Here is a 21,349-nt window from a genome sequence, read left to right on the forward strand (position 1 = left end):
CGGAGAGCCCCGTCTCTTCCGTGATCTTGTCACCTTTTCAATAGAAAGTTCATTTTTTTGCCAGGGGCTCTCTCCATCAACGTCTCTGACTCTACGCGTGCCTATCGAACCTCGTATGAGTTTCGGTCCCAGATCACCAACTCTACACCCAACATTTCGACGCGGCTGTCACTCAAGTTCAGCATGTAACAGCCCAGACTCCGGATTTTTCCAGCACGGTTGCCATTTTTAGGCAACAGGTCTGGGGGCTTGAACTCAATTAATTATCCAACCCATTAGTAATTCCTTTGGAAAAAGAGGACATAAAGCCACAACATTTATTATTTCCTGGGAACAGGTGCTCTGAAAATATTATCTGTTTTATTTTTCCTAGTAGATGAAGTACATATCTCAGTCTCCATTTTTCAGATGAGGAAACGAACTGACAGTTGAAGGGCACTCAGCTGGAAAGTGGCAGAACCAGAGCCCGGCCTTACACGGCTTACGGAAAGTCCAAAAGCAAACCCCCAGAACATTAAGCAAAAACAATCATTACTGTTGCAATAATTATTAATAACTAATAATAATGAAAACCATTGCCTCTCTGTACAAAGCATATGCTCAAGTTCTCCATGTGTTTAAGGATTTATCGCTGGTCTTTTCTTTTCTCCGGTCGCTAATTTTTTGTGTCTTAACCATTTCATTTCCCACCAACGTGCCTCACCAAAAGGAATACCAACGTGGACCGGGGTGCCTGGGTGGCTCAGTCGGTTAAGCGTCTGAGTCTTGATTTCGGCTCAAGTCATGGCCTCACGATTCATGAGATCAAGCCCCGTGTCAGGCTCTGCATTGGCAGTGCAGAGCCTACTTGGGATTCTCTTCCTCTCTCTCTCTGCCCCTTCCCTGCTCATGCTCTCTCTCTCCCTCAAAATAAGTAAACTTAAAAAACAAAACAAAAAAACATGTACCAGTTGAATAACTGGTCAAGACCGAACACAAGACTGCCTGGGAAACTCTTTCACTCAAGGAGGTGTGGGTCTTAGCTCCTTCCCTCTCTCCCACTGCCAGTCCAGAGGACACAGAGAGGGAAAACACTGGGCTGATTTTATGATCAATAAAAAGAAGCGAAACCTCAGCTCAGGGCTAGTGGAATTAATGGGAAGACCACCCAACGAATTCAGTTACAGCTGGAACTCAGCAGACATTCCTGATTCAGGGTCATTTCGGTCATGTTAGAGCTGATCCTTTGGGTTGGTTTGATATGTCCAAGCATACCCTAAGCAGTTTGGAGATGAAAATGGTAGTTATCCGCAGACTGTCCCAAGCGACTTTGGAGGATGTTGTACACAGAGAAAATCTCTACAGTTGGTAGCTGATGAAGGACAGGAAATAAGAGAACAAGGACAGGAGAAGGTCTGCTGTACCTGATCTCTTCTTAAATATTTATTTCTTCTCAAATGTGTAATATAGTGATTTCCACTGAGGGAACTACTGCCTCCTAGTGGGTGGTCTGGAAATCTGTGCAGGAGGTTTCTGTTATTGCTAAGACTGGAGAAGCCACCGGCTAAATTCAGAAAGTAAAGTCAAGGATGATCAATATTCCACAGTGTGCAGGACAACTCCACACCACAAAGAATTGTCTCTTGCCTCTCTTGACTTTCAAATACCTCACTAGATATTCATTTAAGGGGAAAAGATGTCAATAATCATCTGTGTATGAAATCAGAGTTACATTTTACAGTTAAACTCCACATTTTTCTGCAGACATGGATACATGCTGAATTTTCCAGCAATGCAACTACTGAGTAAACAGAGGGAAGATTCGGTTTTGTTTGTAATTTTACCCAGAGTTCATCATTTTGTGAAATAATGCTATTGACAGCAGCGTCACTTGGAGTATCGGAGTCACCACCACAACACATCTGTATCTCTCTGCATTTGTGGCTGTCACCGGCACAGGAATTCTACCTGTTGAAGCTAGCACATCATGTCTTCCTGTCTTCCAGGGTAGGCATTTCTGAGCATCAGGGTGACGAATTGTCCTTGAGGGGGTTCCTGAATGTAGAACTCTTAATGCTAAATGAGAAAAGACCCAGGTAAACCGGGATGGGTTGGACACCTCATTGAACAGGAACACATAAGCATTGTACTCTCAAAATCATGCCTTCTTTCCTTCTTTATGCCCCCCCCCCCCATATACACAGAGTGCCTGGCACATGGAAAGTTCTCAAAAAATATTGCTGAATGAATGGGAGAAGGAAAAAAGAAAGACCATTCCCTTAGAGTTACAAAAATTAATTCCCCTCCATATACATGCTTGCTTCTTTCTAGAAACATGTGGCTGAAATACAGGCTCACCTTCCCGCCACCCCACAGTTTGAAGACATCTCATATTGTTATAGTTTTCTGCCAAGTAGCTCCCCAACACTTCTTTGGAGGGCAAAGAAAGCTGGCCTGGATTTTACAAAGGAATTGTAACATCACAGGATCACAGATTTTTTTCAAGGGAACTTCAACACCATTACATCTGAATAATCACTTGTATCCAAAGAGTCCCAGACATGTATTGTTGGCCACTGTGTTTAAGTTGCCTGTTAAAAGGCAACATAGGGGCACGTGGGTGGCTCAGTCGGTTAAGCGTCTGACTTCGGTTCAGGTCATGATCTCAGGGTTCATGAGTTTGAGCCCTACATTGGGCTCTCTGCTGTCAGTGTGGAGCCTTCTTTGGATCTTCTGTCTCCCTCTCTCTCTCTCTGCTCTCCTCTCTCTCAAAAATAAACATTAAAAAATAAATAAATAAAAGGCAACATAACGTGGCAGGTGACTCGCCTACTTACAATCCCAGAGACATAAAACCTACCGACTTATACTTGGAAAGTTTTGCGTATTCGTGTTACACCTGCCTTCTGCTTGCATACACATGAGCTTGAACCCTTCCTCTATGCCTTTGAGACCCAAACGGCTTCTATATTTTTGATAAGTGATCCTGAGCCTCACCTTGAACATCTGCTGTGAGATAATAAGCAGTAACTGGAAAACAGTTCTCTGTTAAGATTAAGAGGTGGTCACAAGAGGAAGTGAACCAAAAAGCTTCCAGGGAAAATAAGCAATGCAGACAAAGAGCAGGATGCTGTGGGTTAGCTGGTGTCCCCAGAGAAAACTCAGCTGTCAGCACGATGCTAAACCTCCCGAACCCCAAACCGCTGCTCATCTGTAATCCTGAAGCAATTTAGTTCAAGGGAAGACTGGTAGGAAAAGCAGACAGTTTTTAAGAGTCTCTTACGTTTTGGCTCCCTCCCTCTCTAACCAATTTGACAATAAATTTCATATTAAAAAAAAAAAAGAAAAGCAGACAGACAGATAGAAGCGAAACGCCATGAACATGGGTTTCTGAAAGGACTACTGGATTTACTGAGACCTCTGGCCTTCTGTCAGGCTGCGCTTCTCTACCCATCACCATCTTCCGGAACCACAAGGGGTAGGACCAGGGGGCAGAAGACCTGAGTATGGGAATAGGGAATGGGAGAGTCTATTCACTGAAACAAAGCTTTAGAGTTTAAAACTGCATTCAGAAGTTTTTGGGCTTTTTTCTTTTTTCTTTTTCTGAAAGACTGTCTAATCCAGTATAGGAGGTGATTTCTGGAGCTGGACTACCAGGGCTCAAATCCCTGTTCCAGCTCTTCCTACTTATATAACTTTGTCGGTCAAGGCCAACTGGCATATCTTCAGTCAGCCTCCTCCTTGTTAGCTAAAGATGGTAACAACAGAGTTTACATTATAGAGAGTGTTTACAAACACAAATTGAGAGAGAGAATGCAGAGAAAATGTTTAGTCCTGTTCCTGGTCCATTTTGGATACACAGTATCAGCTGTTACTATTATTATTTTTTTTTACAGCTTGATTTAGATACAATTAACATGCTGAACAATTAGCTATTTTTATTAAATTTTTAATTTTGATTCCAGTACAGTTAACATTCAGTGTTATATTAGTTTCAGAGGTATGATATAGTGAGTCAACAATTCCATATATCACCCACTGCTCACCATGGCAAAGGCACTCTTTAATCCCTGTCACCTATTTCGCCCATCCCCCCACCCACTTTCCCTCTGGTAACCATCAGTTTATTCTCTTTAGTTAAGAGTCTGTTTCTTGGTTCGTTACTTTCTTTTTTCCTTTGTTTTGTTTCTTAAATTCCACATATGAGTGAAACCATATGGTACTTCTTTCTCAGATTGACTTCTTTCGCTTAGCATCACACTCCAGCTCCATTTGTGTCATTGCAAATGGCAGAATTACATTCCTTTTTATGACTGAATAATGCCCAGTTGTGTGTATGTGTATATGTCTTCTTTATCTATTCATCCATCCATGAACACTTGGGCTACTCTCATAATTTGGCTATGGTAAATAATGCTGCAGTTAACACAGGGGTGAACAGATCCTTTAGAATTAGTGTTTTCATATTCTTTGGATACTCAGCAGTGGCATTATTGGGTCACAGGTAGTTCTATTTTTAATATTTTGAGGAACCTCCATTTTTTTCCACAGTGGCTGCACCAATCTGCCTTGCCACCCATAGTGCAAGAGGGTTCTTTTTTCTCCACATCCTTGCTGACCCTTGTTGTTTCTTGTGTTGTTGATTTTAGCCATTCTGACAGGTGTGAGGGGATACCTCATTGTAGTTTTAATTTGCATTTCCCTGATGATGAGTGATGTTGAGCATCTTTTCATGTGTCCGTTGTCTTCCGTATGTCTTCTTTGAAGAAATGTTTGTTCATGTCCTCTGCCTATCAGATGTTTTTTGAGTGTTGAATTGCGGAAGTTCTTTATATACTTTGGATATTAGCCCTTTATCGGGTATGTCATTTGCAAATCTCTTCTCCAATTCAGAAGGATGTCTTTTAGTTTTGCTGATTGTTTCCTTTGCTGTGCAGAAGTTTGTATCTTGATGTAGTCCCAATAGTTAATATTTGCTTTTATTTCCCTTGCCTCAGGAGACATATCTAGAAAAATGTTGTTATGGCTGATGTCAGACAAATTACTGCCTGTTCTCTCTTCTACAATTTTTATGGTTTCAGGTCTCACATTCAGATCCTTAATCCATTTTGAGTTTATTTTCTGTATGATGTTAACAAAATGTCCAGTTTTTCAACACCAATTGTTAGAGAGACGTTTTCTCATTGCATATTCTTGCCTCTTTTGTAGAAGATTAATTGACCACATAATTTTGAGCTTGTTTCTGGATCTTCTATCCTGTTCCATAGGTCTATGTGTCTATTTGTATGCCAGAGCCATACTGTTTTGATTACTACAGCTTTTCAGTGAAACTTGAAATCTGGAATTGTGATGCCTTCAGCTTTTTCAAGATTGTTTTGGCTATTCAGGGTCTTCTGTGGTTTCATACAAATTTCAGGATTGTTTGTTCCAGCTCCAGAGAAAAATGCTGTTGGTATTTTGATAGGGATTGCATTCAGTGTATAGATTGTTTTGGGTAGTATCACATTTTTAACAATTTTGCTCTTCTAATCCATGAGCCTGGAATGTCTTTCCATTTTTTTGCATCATCTTCAAGTTCTTTCATCAAGGTTTTACAGTTTTTAGAGTACAGTTCTTTCACCTCCTCAGTTTATTCCTAGATATTTTACTATTTTTAGTGCAAATGGAAGTGTTTAATTTCTTTCTGTTGTTTCCTTGTGTATAGAAATGCAATGGATTTCTGTACATTGATTTTGTATCCTGTGACCGTACTAAATTCATTTATCAGTTCTAATAGTTTTTTGTTAGACTCTTTAGGGTTTTATATATATAATATCATGTCATCAACAGACAGTGAAAGTTTCACTTCTTCCTTACAGATCTAGATGTCCTTTAATTCCTTTTTCTTGTCTGACTGGAAGCTAGGACTTCCAGTACTATGTTGAATACAGTCTTCTTCCTGACCTTAGGGGAAAAGCTCTCAACTTTTCACCACTGAGTATGATGTTTGCTGTGGGGTTTTCATATACGGCCTTAATTATGTTGAGGTATGTTCCCTCTAAACCTACTTTGTTGAGGATTTTTATCATGAATGTTTGTCAAATACCTTTTCTGAATCTATGGAAAGAATCATATGATTTTTATCCTTTCTCATACAGATGTAAATTAGCCATTCTTTTAAAACACATCTCTCCTGTCCCTAAACCATCTAGAGCCCATAGTTTGGACAGGTGCAATTACAATGTGTTGTCATTTAAATAAGGTCACTTTTCACTCCGATTCTGTTCCACACCTCCATCCCTAGGAAATAATTAGGCACTATTTAGGCAGGCCCCAAATAATGGTAAGGTCATGAACAAAGAGGGCAGAATTAGAGACCCAAACAGTGGTGTCAAAATGTTGTAACACAGGATTTTCTTCATCAATGCTGACAGCAAGCTTTAGTGACATTACCTGGAAATGTACTGTGATATGCTACCTGCTGTTATGGACTGAATGTTTGCATCCTCCCCAAATCCTTATGCTGAAGTCCTACCCTCTAACGTGATGGTATTTGGAGGTGGGCCTTTGGGAGGTAATTAGAGTTAGATGAGGTGATGAGGACGGGACCCAGTCTGAAAGAATTAACCCATTATCATAGCCTTAGAAGAGACAGCAGACAGTTTGTGTACACCCATCCCCCCATGTGCACGTAAAGAGCAGGTCACGTGAGCGCACAGCCAGCCGGCTATAGCCTCCCAGCCAAGAGAAGAGATCTCAGGATGAAACTTACCTTGCTGGCACTTTGATGTTGGACTACTTTGCCTCCAGAACTGGGAGAAAATAAATGCTCAACCCACCCCACCCCATTTATGGTATTTTGCTATGGTGGCCGGTGGCCGAGCAGCCTACCATACCTGCTATTCTTCAGCTTAGTTTACCAGAAACAAAAGGCAGCAGGGGGCTCAGGACCGCCCAAGACGTGAAGAAACCATTTTTTGGGGGGGCTGCCTTATGAGCCTGCCACACGTTTTCTTTTCTCAGGTCATGTAGAAATAACTTTCCTGGAAAAAGTTTTCAGAGAGATGAAAAAGAAGGGCTAAGAGCTGCACTGTGACTTCGTTTTCAAAGTGCCATGGGTGCCAAGGGGATTCTGTAAGAAATATTCTTAGAAGAGCCCCACCTGGGGTTTGAGAGATCTTGACACTTGTGTGTGTAGATTCTTCCTTCTTACACAAGTCAGGAGGGGATCAACAGAGTATAATTATGACACTTCAGCAAGAGTAAGGCGAGGCCAATGGGTCCCTTCCAAGAAAGCATTTGCCTGTCAGCTGCAAGGAAAGGGGAATTCTGCAATCTCTGAAGGGCTCTTTGTTGAAAGTTTCTATTTGATAATTATGCTGTCTGAAGATTTTCTGACAAAAATCCTGCTTTGTTTAGAAACCATGCAGTCTTGCTCTTTTGGGTTCAACAAAAGAGTAGGAAAAAAATGGTCTCAGTAAAAGGTACTGAATAAGGTACAAGAATGCTGTTTTGTGCTCACAGGAACTTAATTTCACGTCCAAGGGAATCTATAAAAGGATTCAGAAGATACCCCCAGAAGCTTGTCCACAGGTAAGCATAAACCACCCCCCCCCCCAGCCAAGGATGCAGACCACACCCTTCCCCCTAAATGTGAGTCCTTCCAGTCCCAGGGCTCAACTGAATAATCCCACTTCAAGCAAAGGGCTAAAAGCAGTATGACTATGACCTAGGTAACACTAAGAATTGCAACGAATTGCTAATAAATGGAGAATTAAAGCCTATGACTACCATCTGTCTTTTCAGATCTTGCACAGTCCATTTCATTGCAATAAAAATAGCCCAAATGCCCAGAGAAAGAATATCTGATTGCCAAAGAATCTAAAATCCTCACCCTGCCTTACCCAGATTCTTTCTACATTTCCCCAACATGCAGCCTCTCTGCTTGAACATGTGAGTCATGGGCCGTAGGACCTTCTTCCTGGAAGCCTTCTTCTCAGTTCTTCAGTCAAGGTCAAGGCCCATTTCACACACCCTCTCAGATATGGATTAGGCTGTAGTGATGACAAGTTCAGTGGGCACTGGGGAGGGAGGGAGGAATAGGACACAGTCCAGAGAAAGGCAGGCTTGCAGACCACGGGTACCATTCTCAGAATAGCTCATCAGATGCTGGTTAAAGGAATGGTATTTCTGAATTTGGCTTTCACGGGACACAAGTGCCATGATGCACTGTGTGTTCATGTATGCCTGCCACAATGTCCTCTCCAAGCCTCACAGGACATGTATGTAACCTGAAGAGATAAAGAAGCTCCCTACTTAAACCTGTTTAACCCAGCATTTCCCCCAATGTATTTAACCATGGAAGCTTTTTCTGGTTAAACACCTATTAACATCTTTGTTCTCCAAAATAGTCTGGGAAACAGTGCTGCATTACCAAGTAGGATGAAATCATTGCCAGAAGGGAACTTCAAATAAAGCACCAAAGGGTAAACCCTCCTCCATGCTGTTTCCCTAATTGCAGAGGGATGAAGAGGGCAGACAGCTGTGTTTGGGACTCAGTTATGCAGTTCGATACCTGTGACCTTGGCCAAGTCAATTAACCTCTCTGAACCACAATTTCTTCAGCTGTGAAAGCTTAATAAACTGTCACAGGATTTCTTTGAAAATTAAATGAGATAGCATAAGGAAGTATCTGGCAAAATGCCTAGAAGGAATCTAATAGGTGTTCAATAAAAGCCTGTTTCTTCCCCCTCTCATTTTATGGAATTCCTGTAACACAGACACGGTCCACATCACTGAGCTGGCACTTACAGGTGGTTAAGTACTGAAGGCTCTCCTTCCCATGGGATGCTGCTTGGGGTTTACATCCCCAGTCTTCGAGGCTCCCAGAGTGGGTGCTTCAATACATAGCTGGTATCAAGAATTTTACCAGTAAAGTAGTTATTTTTCAAGGAACCCTACCATTTGTGTTCCCTGGTGGCAAGGTGACACCTCTTGAGTTCTTTCTGCATGATTCCTGAGGCCAACTTTCCATCCAGAGCAGGTGAGTTGCAGAAGCAGGAACTAGATAAGGACAGGCATTCCTGCAGCCAGGAAAGAGGTGATCTGTAGCTGATGTGTTTGTGTGGGTGGTGCTCCCATGTGCCTCCACTGGGCGTGCTGGGGTTATGCCCAGCATAACACTTACCTGACAGTCCCTGATCTTGTCTCATTTCCTCACTAGACCTTCCACCTTTTCAGAACAGGAGCAGGGCCTTGTTTATCAGTATCTCCCAATGCCTACCACAATACCAGGCATCAGATGAGCACTCGATAAGTGATGGATAGATAGATGGGCAGATGGTTAGAACAAGGAAGGATGGGGAAGAGGGGGAAGGAAGGAAGGAAGGAAGGAAGGAAGGAAGGAAGGAAGGAAGGAAGGAAGGAAGGAAGGAAGGAAGGAACTGATCTCAATTCTACTGAAATATGAGCTTCATAAAAAGTGTCTTTTTGTCCCCTGTTAGTCACTGTTGTATCCAATGGGACTAAAACAGTGCCTGGCACTAACAGAGACTAAATAAATATGTGTTGAATGAACAGATGAATAATTGAATAAACTAAGCTGAGCTATCCATTTGGAAAATTAGCTGTAAACAATTACTACTCACTGACAAATCAAACTGCTCTCATATTATTTCCTGATCTGCTGATTCCTCAAAATTATTAGGACAGTTTAACATTCATGCAAGTCAAAATGAAAGCTGAGAGACAGTAGCAAACATGAAGGTCTCCTAGGGGTCAGGCAATGTACAAAGCTGAGGGACTACAAGACGTGGCCCTGCCCTCCAGGAGCCACAAAGACCTAGAACCACGCCTCAACTCAACGCAGTGGGTTGACAGCAGCAGGAGGAAAAGGAACAAGCACCTTCTGTGGCTTCACACATCGCAGAGCAGGGCTGCGCCACCCCAGCTGGAGTGCGCTCGGGGAGGAAAGCAGAGAATGACAGTCTCAATTAATCCCTTCATGATCCTAATGTCAAAAATGTAAGCCTTTTATGATGCAGTAAAACTATTTTTATGGGTTTTTCCATCCGTCTCATGTCTTGATGTATTTTTTAATCAAAAAGGATAAGAACAAGAAGTCAAGTGGGTATAAATCTCCTGCTCATTTTTCTGGTTCTCTGCCCAGGGAGGAGAGACAAGCCCCACAGTGCCCCACAGGAGATTCTGTAGTGCTTCCTGTTCTCCCTGGGAGTATTTTCCAGAAAGAAGCCTATTATTCCTGGTTTGGAGAGCTGGGCCTTGCTTTAAACAACAGACACATTCTCTGAAGACTACATGTAAATGAAATCTCAGTAAATCAAAACCTCACGTTTCCCGTAACTTATAGGTTTATCATTCTTGATTTCTGATGGTCTGATGACGACACCCCAAAAAAAGTGTTCTTGCATGAAATGTGCAAATCAGAATAAAGCACAAACAAGGAAATAAAATTACCTGCATTCTTATCACCTAGAGGTAATTTTAAGATGTAATCTTAGACTTTTATTCCATATTGAGATACAGATACATATTCTGACAAAAAAAGGGTAGTGGTAGAGGCACTATGTAACCTACTTTTACAGCTGATCTATAAATATGTCATCAGCATTTACTCATGTCAATATTCTACCTTTTATTTACTAGTTCCATTAGCATTCTGCTCTATGGACACACTGCAATTTAACAAGTTCTTGATTTTGGATGCTGGATTTGTTTTCAACATTTTATCACAACTAATGATAAATATCTCCCATAATTTCTCATCTCCCATAATTTCTTAGAAATAAAATGGCCATGTCACATACATGCATATTTTTAAAATTAGATACATTTTGTCAACTTGTCCTGCAAAAATGCTATGGCCATTTATACTACTTCTAGCAAGAAAAGAAGTCCTTACATTTTTATCTTTACCATCACTGGTGTGTGTGAGTGTGTGTGTGTGTGTGTGTGTGTGTGTGTATGTGTATATACGTGTATTTATATACATGTATATATACGTGTATATATACACATGTATATATGGTAGTGTTTAATTCCTGTTTTATTTTTCATTTTTTGATTAGTCACAAAGTAGAATTTTTTCCTATGTTAATTGGCCTCTGGATTTCCTGAAGCAAAGGATATCCATGTTCTTTGCCCGTTATTTTTTTCTTATTGATTTATAGCAACATTTTACATACTGAAATACTGATGCATTATTTTTCATCTATGATGTACATCTTCCCTAGAGTAGTTTCTTTCGACGTTTTTGTTTTTAAATGTTTATTTATTTTTGAGACAGAGAGACAGAGCATGCATGGGGGGAGGGTCAGAGAGAGAGGGAGACACAGAATCAGAAGCAGGCTCCAGGTTCTGAGCTGTCAGCGCAGAGCCTGACACGGGGCTCGAACTCACGGATCGCGAAATCACGACCTGAGCTGAAGTCGGATGCTTAACCGACTGAGCCACCCAGGCGCCCCTCGACGTATTTTTTTTTAAGTGTTTTGTCTTGTCTCTTCATCCACCCTCCCAATTTTTACTTGTAGTTTCTCTTGTCTCCTTACTTATCAAATAGTTATTGGTAAAATGACAGGAGAGAAAACCACCACCGTTCACTCCAAGTTTATCAGTAATTTATCTATGGGATGATCAAAGGAATTTTCTTCAAGGTGGTAAACTTCATCCCTTAGAGCAATCACCAACCCAAGGAGATGCTGGCAGTTAATGTAGAAATTGGTCCCTACAGAAACCTTACCAGTTATCTTAGCAAAGTCAGGCAGCAGCAGCCTCATTTAGAACAATACAATTTTGAGGGACGTGGACATCACCAACAGAGTTGAGAATTTGGAGTTCCTCAAGGGACTCTGAGTTTCTGGGTCAGTAAGGCCACTTTCTGCATGTTAAAGGAGGGTCTCGCTTGTAGGGAGATGTTAATCAATGAGTTACTTCCCCTAGAGAAAAGTTCCTCCATGAGCAGAGAAATCAGAGTAAAAAGACCCTTGTCTCTCTTAATGGAAAGCTGGCTTTGTTGCTCCTCAAAATGATGATGCCAAGAGTCTGAGCATTGGTGCAGCTCCCAGTTGGTGGGGACAGGTATGGTGCCCTCTCCACAGGGTGCTGGGAAACCAGCAAAGCAGAGATCCCACCTGAGATAGGACGGGCCTTACAAGGTCTTGGAGCAAACCAACCACTACAGAACCAGAAACTCCACCGTTGATCTTTTACTGTCATGTCTCTTGTGGTTCCATTTATGAATTACATTTCCGCACTACTTTCTAATTGCAAATTTTGAATCTTTTTGAAAGACCTGTCTGGTGTGCATTGGGTTTGGCTCACACTTGGGCCAGGGCATTAAGGGTTAAGTGGTATCGTCCCAAGGGCCACCAATATGGCAGCAGTGAGAGCGGGGAGAAAGACTCTAACGGAAGCTCAAATTCAGAGGCCCTCTACCCTTTCTTAGAAAAGGCATTTGTACTTCCACAGCCACCCTGGAGATCCAAGATTCCATTTTATTAATGAGAATGCTTTCATGCACAGCCAGCAGTCCAGCAAAGCTTGGGGATACATTGATTTAGGGGATGGGAAGGCATGCAAAACTGGCCACTGAGTTCTCATGCCCAGAGGACTGAGCACAAGGTAGTTTACGGACAGGGGAGGAAAGGGTAGACAGAAGGAGGGTAAGGCAGTGAAGAGGCAGGCTAGAAATCAAGATACAGAAGCTTAAAGACAGATGGGAACAGGTGAGAGTGGGTGGGGCAGTAGCCACAGGCGGCTGAGGGAGAGAACCGCACCAGGACAGTGGATATTTCTAAAGACCGCTGACACTCTTAATTATAACCGCGGGCCACTAAAGCTCCTGTCTCGTTAAAAAACAATTAAATTATCTTCACTCAGTTAAACTGATGGAGGCAGGATAGTGGGCCACTGGCTTTTAAAATTCTCTTCAGAAGCAGGAATGACACAGCAATGGGTTGGAGATCTGGGGAGGGTGACACAGGATGAGAGAGTGCCAGTCTGTGTCTGGGCCAGGCCTGGCGGTGGGTGCAGGCATCACGATGGTGGTCTGGCACAGTGAGATCTACAACCAAGATGGCTGCAAGGTTAGATTTTTCTGGTAATCTGTGAGCATGTTTGAGGAGACTGTGGGTACAAACAGTGGAAAGCCATGATCTGGGATGATGACCACCATCTCCTTCCTACAAATGCATTTATCACTGGGCTGTAAATGTGGGACATTTCAAAGGTGCTCCTCACCAAATACAGGAAACAACAAGATAATGGACAGCGTGGGGGAGATTCTGATATCCCTATGTTAAAAAAAAATTAGCTGTATTTCCATTGTTCTTCTCACTTTATCAAACAATCTTTTCTAATAAAATCAATAAATATTTATGGAGCTAGGTGCTACGGGGGATACAAAGAAAAATGAGCCGCGGTCTCTAACCTTGAGGAGTTTCCACTTAATGACTATTTAAGAGACTTTTTTTCCCCCTACAACCAATGTCATCACTATTTAAATGCAGGAACCGGAATACTCAATAAATCTTACTGCGAATCATACTTGGAAAAGAAATAATGTTTCTAGAAAAAATGTTAAGGGATGATAAATTCCTCTTTTCCCATCTTCTCAGAGTTTCTGCATCTGTAGGTACCAGCAATATTAAAGGGCCCAAGGATCCCGCCATCTTGAAGTGAGCTGGGAAGGGCATGCAGGAAGGCTCTGGGGGGCTTGTACTGGAGGACACAAGTGCAGGAGGGGTCCAGGGCTCACTCTTTAGCTGACTTTAAGAATCAAGCATAATGGGGGCACCTGGGTGGGCTCAGTCGCTTGAGTGTCCAACTTTAAGTTCACGTCATGATTTCATGGCTCATGGGTTCGAGCACAGTCGGGCTCTGTGCTGACAGCTCGGAGCCTGGAGCCTGCTTCGGATTCTGTGTCTCCCTCTCTCTCTGTCCCTAGCCCACTGGCATTCTGTCTCTCTCAAAAATACATAAACATTAAAAAAAAAAAAATCAAGCATAATGGTTGCTTTTACTCTCCTGCTGCCACATTTTTACTTAAATTTGCCAACAGGATGCTGAGCCACGCCCCATCTGGTTATTCTCGTTCAACTTCTCTTTCCTCCACACTCATTGTGGCTTGTTAATCTATCACTTCACTACAGTGAAACCCCCCTCACTCACAGTAACCGATGAATCTTTTATTATTATAAAAGTAATATATATTTCTCGTGCGAAATGCTAGGAATAAAAATATAGCGAATAGAAAGAACTGTAGGGGCACCTGGGTGGCTCACTCAGTTGGTTGAGCATCTGAAACTTGATTTTGGCTTAAATCCCAGGGTCATGGGATTGAGCCCTGTGCGCTGGGTGTGGAGCCAACTTGGGATTCTTTCTCTTTCCTTCTGTCCCTTACCCTGCTTGCACTCTCTCTGTATAAAATAAAAATTAAAAAAAAAAAAAAAAAGAACTGTAATCCCATAAGTTAGAGATTCGCACTGTGAATGTTTTAGAGGGTAGTCAAGGACTTTCTGGAGCTTAGACGCTGTTTTTTCTTAGACCACCACCCAAACTCAATCATCAGCTCAAACACCATGCTATCAATCAGTGAGGCCTCTCAGACTGTACTTCCCAGTTACCATAGCAACTCCTCTACTCCCCACCGCCCCCCCCCACCCCCACCCCCACCCCATGCATGCTCCACCACCTAAAACACTATGTATTTATGTGCTGTCCTGGGGGAGAATACCAGCTCCACCAGGACAGGGACTTTGCCTGTTTTGTTTGCTGCTCTGTCACTAACACCCAAGGACAAGGCAGTGCTGAAGGAACGAGCCGAGCCGTAATTACCTCAAAACAGCCAGCACTCTTCTCCACCCAGTGAAGAACTGTTAGTAACAAAGACCATCACTCCAGGGGACGGTCTCTGCAGGTCTGCCACTTGTGCTGGTGGAGAGAAAGGGGCAGGGAGGCCAGGAAAGAGCATGGGAGCCCTGGCCGCCAGGGCTGACTCTACACTTATTTTCTGGTTGAGCTGGAGCATATGGCTTGTCCACACTGAGTCTCAGCTTCCTCACTTATGTAAATGAGAGGGCTGGAGGGACCCGAAGCCCACGGCTCTTGCATCTATCTGTTCCTTGTTATCATACGGACTGTATGGAGAAAATAACCCACAGCCACAAAAAGCAGGGTGGATGTCTGACTACTCTCCCTACCATCCACCCCGTGCCACCCCCTTCCACTGGCACAGCATTTGACAGTTTACTAAGTGCTGTCATCTAGACGATCTCATTAACTTTATCTATTGGCTAATCAGCTCCAAGAATCTCAAACAGAGCATCAAAATCAAGCTCAGTGCGCTCCCAAAATGCCATGACAAAGACAGCAGGATTAAACAGAAGCGATAGGGAGAGCCAGCCAGAGAAAGACTGAGAAACTCCATCGATGAGATTAAATGTAACTTCAGAGAAGGGGAGAAAAAGAGCACCAAGAGGCAGGGGAGCTAATTTTCACATAACTCACCCAAATTGCATTTAAATACTCTTCAGGCAACTGTCACCCTCCAGCAATCCCATGGGGATTACACAAACCATGCCAATTCAGCTCTATGTCCTTACTCCTGGCACCTCCTCCCCCACTTCCCTGATGGACGGGATGAAACTAGGTGGTTTCACAGGCTCCCACTCCCCAGACTTGGCTTGAGGGTTCCAGGATCCTCAGGAAGCGGCTGCCAAAACTTTTGTAACAAATTTAGGAGGATATATCTAGATTCCTATCGAATCTGTTTACTGAGTTATATAACTGTGCTCTTATTGTGATTCTGTGACTTTTATCAAAAGGCTGGATCTGAATTGCAGACACAAATATTCCCTTCTTACATTCTCTCCCAATGAGTGACTACAGCCCCAGGTGATTCTCCAGTCCTTGCAGATTGCTATAGAAGTTCGCAGAAGCAAACACTTTTTTTTTTTTAGAAGTCCTTTAGGGCAACCGTAAACTTATGCTCATCAAATTATTTATTCATTCACCTGTTCATCCATCCAACAGATGACTATTGAAAATCTCCTGTCAGCAAGGCAATGGGGGTAAAGAATCTCATTGGAACTGGAGAGAAAGATGTAACTCACTTGCACCAGGGGTTAGAAGGCTGCCTCCTGTCGTCATCACAAGATGCTGAATTTCCTGGCCCCACTCCCTGGTGCAGGCCACCAATTCCTCTTGCTTCGATTTACATCAGTCTGACAGGGTTCTCTGCAGCAGCCTAAGGTCTTTCTCCTTTTCTCTTCCAAGTCCTTTTACCCAGCACACATCCCTCTGAATGCTTTTCTGGCTCATGAGTTACTCTGTCCAGTACCTTTGGGGAGCACTTTGGTTTTAAAGGTCTTTCTCTCCTGCTGCCAAGCTGGGAAATCAGAGAACATGCCTGTCCATCTCACAGGGTCAGTCTACCTCTCGAATAAGGGAGTTTTGAGAACACGTTGCTAAGGATGCTGCGTTGTTGCCACTGTTAAGAGGTGATTTTGTTTCGCAGAGTAAAGAGGAAAAACTCACTGAAGTCTAGAAAGTAAGTCTGCTTTCTGGCCCAGTGCTTAGGAAAGTGCATTCAGAATCTCTCTTCTGCTACTCACTGGCTGCAAAACCATCATGGGCACTTGATTTAAAATTCTGTGTTTCAGTTTCCCTATCTACAAATGGAGATCATGATAGCTCCCCTTAGGGTTACTGCCAGTGTTAAATAAATGCTACCTTTACTGAGCATTTACTATGAGTCAGGCAGTGTGTGAAGAAGTACTTTTACAAATAGAATCTGTTCCACTTCACATCAGCCTCAGATCAAGGTACTGGTGCGGGATTTTGGTTTCCTAGAAAGAGTGTTTCTGGAGCAACTAGGTTGGGATTAAATACTTCAATGATGAACAGGAATTGGGGAAATGTCAAACGAGGTTGGTCCAGATATCTAGAGTTGTGCTAGCTATGTACCTACCTAATACAGCAGCCACCAGCCACCTGTAGCTACTTAAATCTAATCAAAACTAGGTTCGATTAAAATTTAGCTCCTAGGTTACACTAGCTGCATCTCAAGTGCTTAATGACCAGTGTGGCTAGTGACTACCTTAATCAACAGTGCAAACATAAAATATTTCCATCATTCTAGAAAATTCTATCGGAACTGGGAAATATAAAATAAGTTATGGAAGGAGAAATGAGAAAAATCAACACCAGGGTGTGAGGGTCAACTCCACAGACGCTTGTGAAATTTCAGCAGATTTTCAGTAATTTGTCAGGGCTAATAGGGTGAGGCTGTTCCCCTTTGTGGTCTGTCCTAACAAAGTGCCTTGGGGGCATCTGGATGGCTTTGTAGGTCACCTTTAGTAGTTGTGGTTACTAACAGTTCAGCACCATTCAAAGGTATTACATTTTCAGATCTTTTCTAATTAGCACAGATCAAATAAAGACATTTATTAAAAAGTCATACAGAATCCACTCCAACAAGCCAAATCGCTCCCCTACCATTTGCCCTGACAATATTAATTCTGATAACCTAGCACTAAGGAGCCATACCTCAAAAATAAATCATATGCTCAATCATTATGACTTGCGGAAATGCTTTGCAATACTCTCGGATGTAAGGAGTCTTCCCTCCAGATATAGCCTACTCTCTATTATACAAGCTCTAGTGTGCTCCCAAACTCCCTCTGGCCACACCCAATGGCCCTTGTAAAATGCAACTGTGACCAGATCCCCCAGCTTCAAAAATTTCACAAAGCACTCTTCCCTAGATTACTTATCAAAAGCCTTCGGCTTGGCATAGGATCCCCTGCACAACCTGACTATAGTTCGCCAAACCCACCCTTACTCCTCTGCCCCAGACCCCTAACTACTCCTGCTGCATTCAATCTCACAGACGCAGACTTGTTCAGCCATTCATTCCTTCAAAAAGTATTTATTAAGCACTCCTAGGTGCTGAATATTATGCTAGGTACTAGAGATACAAACAGTGAAGGCAGGAGAAAACAAGATCCCATCCCTACCTTCATGGAGGTTACAATGTAGTCGGATGAGACAAGAGATAAGTAAATGTATTTAGATATAGGATATGCCAAATGGCGATAGGTACTACAGAAACCAAAACATGGGTGGTGGCTGGTGGGGGTACTTTCCTTACATTTAGATATTATATTATTTTCTTAAATCCTTTGAAATTATCATTCATTCATTCAATAGATTTCTATTGTGTATTTGCCATGTGCTGGGAGGTGTTCTAAGCGTTGTGGCTACAGCAACAAACAAAACAGATGCCCTGACAACACCTGATGGAGCTTATGCCTAGTGGCTGAGAGGGATCATAAGCAAGGCAACAATGTAGAGGCTCAGCTGATGGCAAGTACGGAGGATAAGGGAGGTGAAAGGATATAGGAATGCAAAGATGGGGATGGAGAGGTGGTGTTCCCGTCTACACAGAAGGTCACTGCGGCTGGACATGCACAGACTGTACATGCATCTTTTATTGTACATGCACTTGCATAGGTGGCCACTTCCTCCTCTGTTTCCTCTCCAAGCCCTGACTGCAATGGTACTTTCTGGAGCTTTTCTGATTCTCCCCCTGATGGATTTCTCCCTGCATGTTATAAACACCTTGATTCATCTAGTATCATACAATATTACATTATGGCTTTAGGTATATGTTAGTCCCAGTGGGTTCAAATTCCTGAAGGGCAGGGACAGTGTCTTATCCATCTTCGTTTATTTATTCTAGAAGCTTTCACGGAACACCAGCTACAAAGCTTGCCCTGTTTCTCTACTATAGAGGATAACAGAACCCCTATCATTTTGTCCTAACTTGAAAAAGACCTGTTATCTGTCCACCCTGCCCACCCACAATAAAGCACTGATGTGCCATTTAAATAAAATAACGTGTGCAGAAGTGTTTGAAATCGCATCAAGAACATGAAAATTCCTCTGTAAATAGGAATTGTTGCTATTATAATCATTCCTAATCTAAATCCGTTGTTTGTCTACTATAGTACATGCACTGTTATCTAGTAAGTACATTATGGGAATGCTTCTGATTTTAGTGTCTGATGATGGTAAGATACAACTCTAGCACGACCTGACTAGAAACCTGAAAGTGGGCACCTGGGAATCCTGTACAGCTTATCTGCTCACTAAAGAGACAGCTCGTATGTGAAGGCATTGCAGTGACTTCAAGGTGGTTACTGACCCTCCACATCATCTCCAACACTCTCGATACTCAGTTATGGCGGAGATACTCTTTGTTTTCAAAGCCTGTAAGTATGGACATTTCAAAGCCTGTAAGTATGGACATGGCTCCTTGCCCCCCACCCTGAGCTGCACAGCGGCCCCACCTCTTGGGTCTTTTCTGCTGTTCACTTCTTCAAACCCTTGGCACCAACTCCCCAGACTCTCTTCCCTCCTAACCCATGTTTCTTCTCTCATATGTTACCTATATATTGTCTGGAGAACGTGTAAAAAATCTCAGCAGCTCAACGAGACAAAATTGAGCCCTGCACCCTCGTGCCCCATTGAAATAGCTGTAGGACCAGGGGGGCAGCTCTGTCTCTGGGTCTTGGAATATTCTTTTGTAAAAGGGAATAGCATCTGCTTTCAATGCAGTCGAGAGGAGGTACATACCCTAATCCCACAGTGCTGGCAACACAGTATCTGGAAGTTCGAGGGCATGAAAATGCTCTTTCCTGAACAGATGGCCACCTACTACATGTGGTTATAGAGATACAGCTTAACAATTATATTCTAAAATCAGAAAAAGTTTTTAATGTTTATTTATTTTTGAGAGCGGGGGTAGGGGCAGAGAGGGAGGGAGACACAGAATCCAAAGCAGACTCCAGGCTCTGAGCCCAATGCAGAGCCCCATACAGGGCTCGAACCCACGAACCATGAGATCATGACCTGGGCCCAAATTGGTGACTGAGCCACCCAGGCACCCCTATTTAAAAAAAAATGTTTTAAGTGTATTTATTTATTTTGAGAAAGAGAGAGAGAGAGAGAGAGAGAGAAAGCAGGGGAGGGAAGAGGGAGAGAGAGAGAATCCCAAGCAGGCCCCACTGACAGCAAAGAGCCCGAGGCAGGGCTTGAACTCACAAACCATGAGATCATGACCCAAACCAAGGTCAAAAGTCAGATGCTTAACCAACTGAGTCACACAGCACCCCTCAAGAAGTATTAAGTAGGCATGAGCAGGAACCATGTTTTTATACATTAGCTGTTTGTGGACAGGAAGACTGAGGTCAGTTGACCTGTACCTGTGAGGGGGTCAGACAGAACCTCTGATAAAAATAGTTAGAAAGATGAATGCATATTCTCAATTGGGCTACACCAGGCAGCTAGGGCTCAATAATTTAAAAGACGATGCTGGACTCTCATTTCAAGGTGAGAGAAAATTCTGAAGAGGAAAGAATCTTCTCCAAACTTACTTCTAATGAAAGTGTTGGTTGGCTGCATTTCCCCTGAGCTCAGGTCTTGGTCTATGGAGGGGAAATCACATGGGGCTTTGCCTAGACAATGAGCCACTTCATTTAAACTGGAACTCAATGGCGGGTTTTCTAGCCCCAGTTTTGTGCCCAGCATTGGGTAGGCTTGAAAAGTATGAATTCAGTCTTTTTTGGCCAACACTGCCTGCATAGTTAAAACTAAGCAAAATTGTCGAATTGACACAGGAGAGAAATTTGAGATGTGGCTGAATTACTACAAAATGCAGATGAGGTTAGGAGGAAAAAAAAAAAACAAAAAAAACCAAAAACCCACCATTCCACAGCAAGTTGTAAGGCAAAATTTCTGCCGAGGTGGGGACTGACCCACCGACGGGGCTGCAGGGCTCAATACATGAGAAGAGTTTCACGGAATATTTGAAAACTGAAAACTTGCAGAAGATGCTAATGTTCTGCACCGAGCAGGTGCCAGAAAAGTGCTGAATTACCAAATGGGCGATGACAGAGAAGAAAAAAGGCTGGCGGATGAGCAAGTAACAGTAAGATTGATGGGACCGGTCAGCCACTGGCAGGTGACAGATGAGCCAATGCATCACCAAGGAAGATGGAGGAAAAGGCACAAAAATACTCTGAGCTGCGGGGTGAGCTGCGAGATGGAGCCTCTCTAGCTGAGAAGTGCAAAGAAACCGGAGCTCTTGGGCTGTAAGCTCCATGGCCCAGGGAACAGAGCGGGCCACCCTTGATTCCTGAATATGCCAAGTGAAGCCAAAGGAGGGTGGGAGAGAACACTGGGTGTAAACCAGCTGCCAGACATTGTGCTCCACCTTTACAAATGTTATCTCCTTTGACTCTCCCCCAAATCTACTGAAGTAGACAGCAATATCATCGTGATTTTATAGCAGAAGAAACTGAGTCTCCAA

General features: G+C 43.0%; 1 protein-coding gene and 1 long non-coding RNA gene across 7 annotated transcripts in view; one reads left to right on the forward strand and one right to left on the reverse strand.

Moving 5' to 3' along the window:
- LOC109501773 overlaps window positions 1-7,742 on the forward strand; it is a 28,136-nt gene extending 20,394 nt beyond the window's left edge. Inside the window, exon 3 of the long non-coding RNA XR_002744018.2 lies at window positions 7,483-7,742. This is a non-coding gene — a long non-coding RNA (uncharacterized LOC109501773). The remainder of the gene's footprint in view (window positions 1-7,482) is intronic.
- LARGE1 (LARGE xylosyl- and glucuronyltransferase 1) overlaps window positions 1-21,349 on the reverse strand; it is a 544,237-nt gene that overhangs the window by 151,360 nt on the left and 371,528 nt on the right. The gene's annotated exons all lie outside the window — the stretch shown is intronic.

This window comes from Felis catus, chromosome B4, assembly GCF_018350175.1.
Source record: "Felis catus isolate Fca126 chromosome B4, F.catus_Fca126_mat1.0, whole genome shotgun sequence".
In the NCBI taxonomy this organism is placed as follows: domain Eukaryota; kingdom Metazoa; phylum Chordata; class Mammalia; order Carnivora; family Felidae; genus Felis; species Felis catus.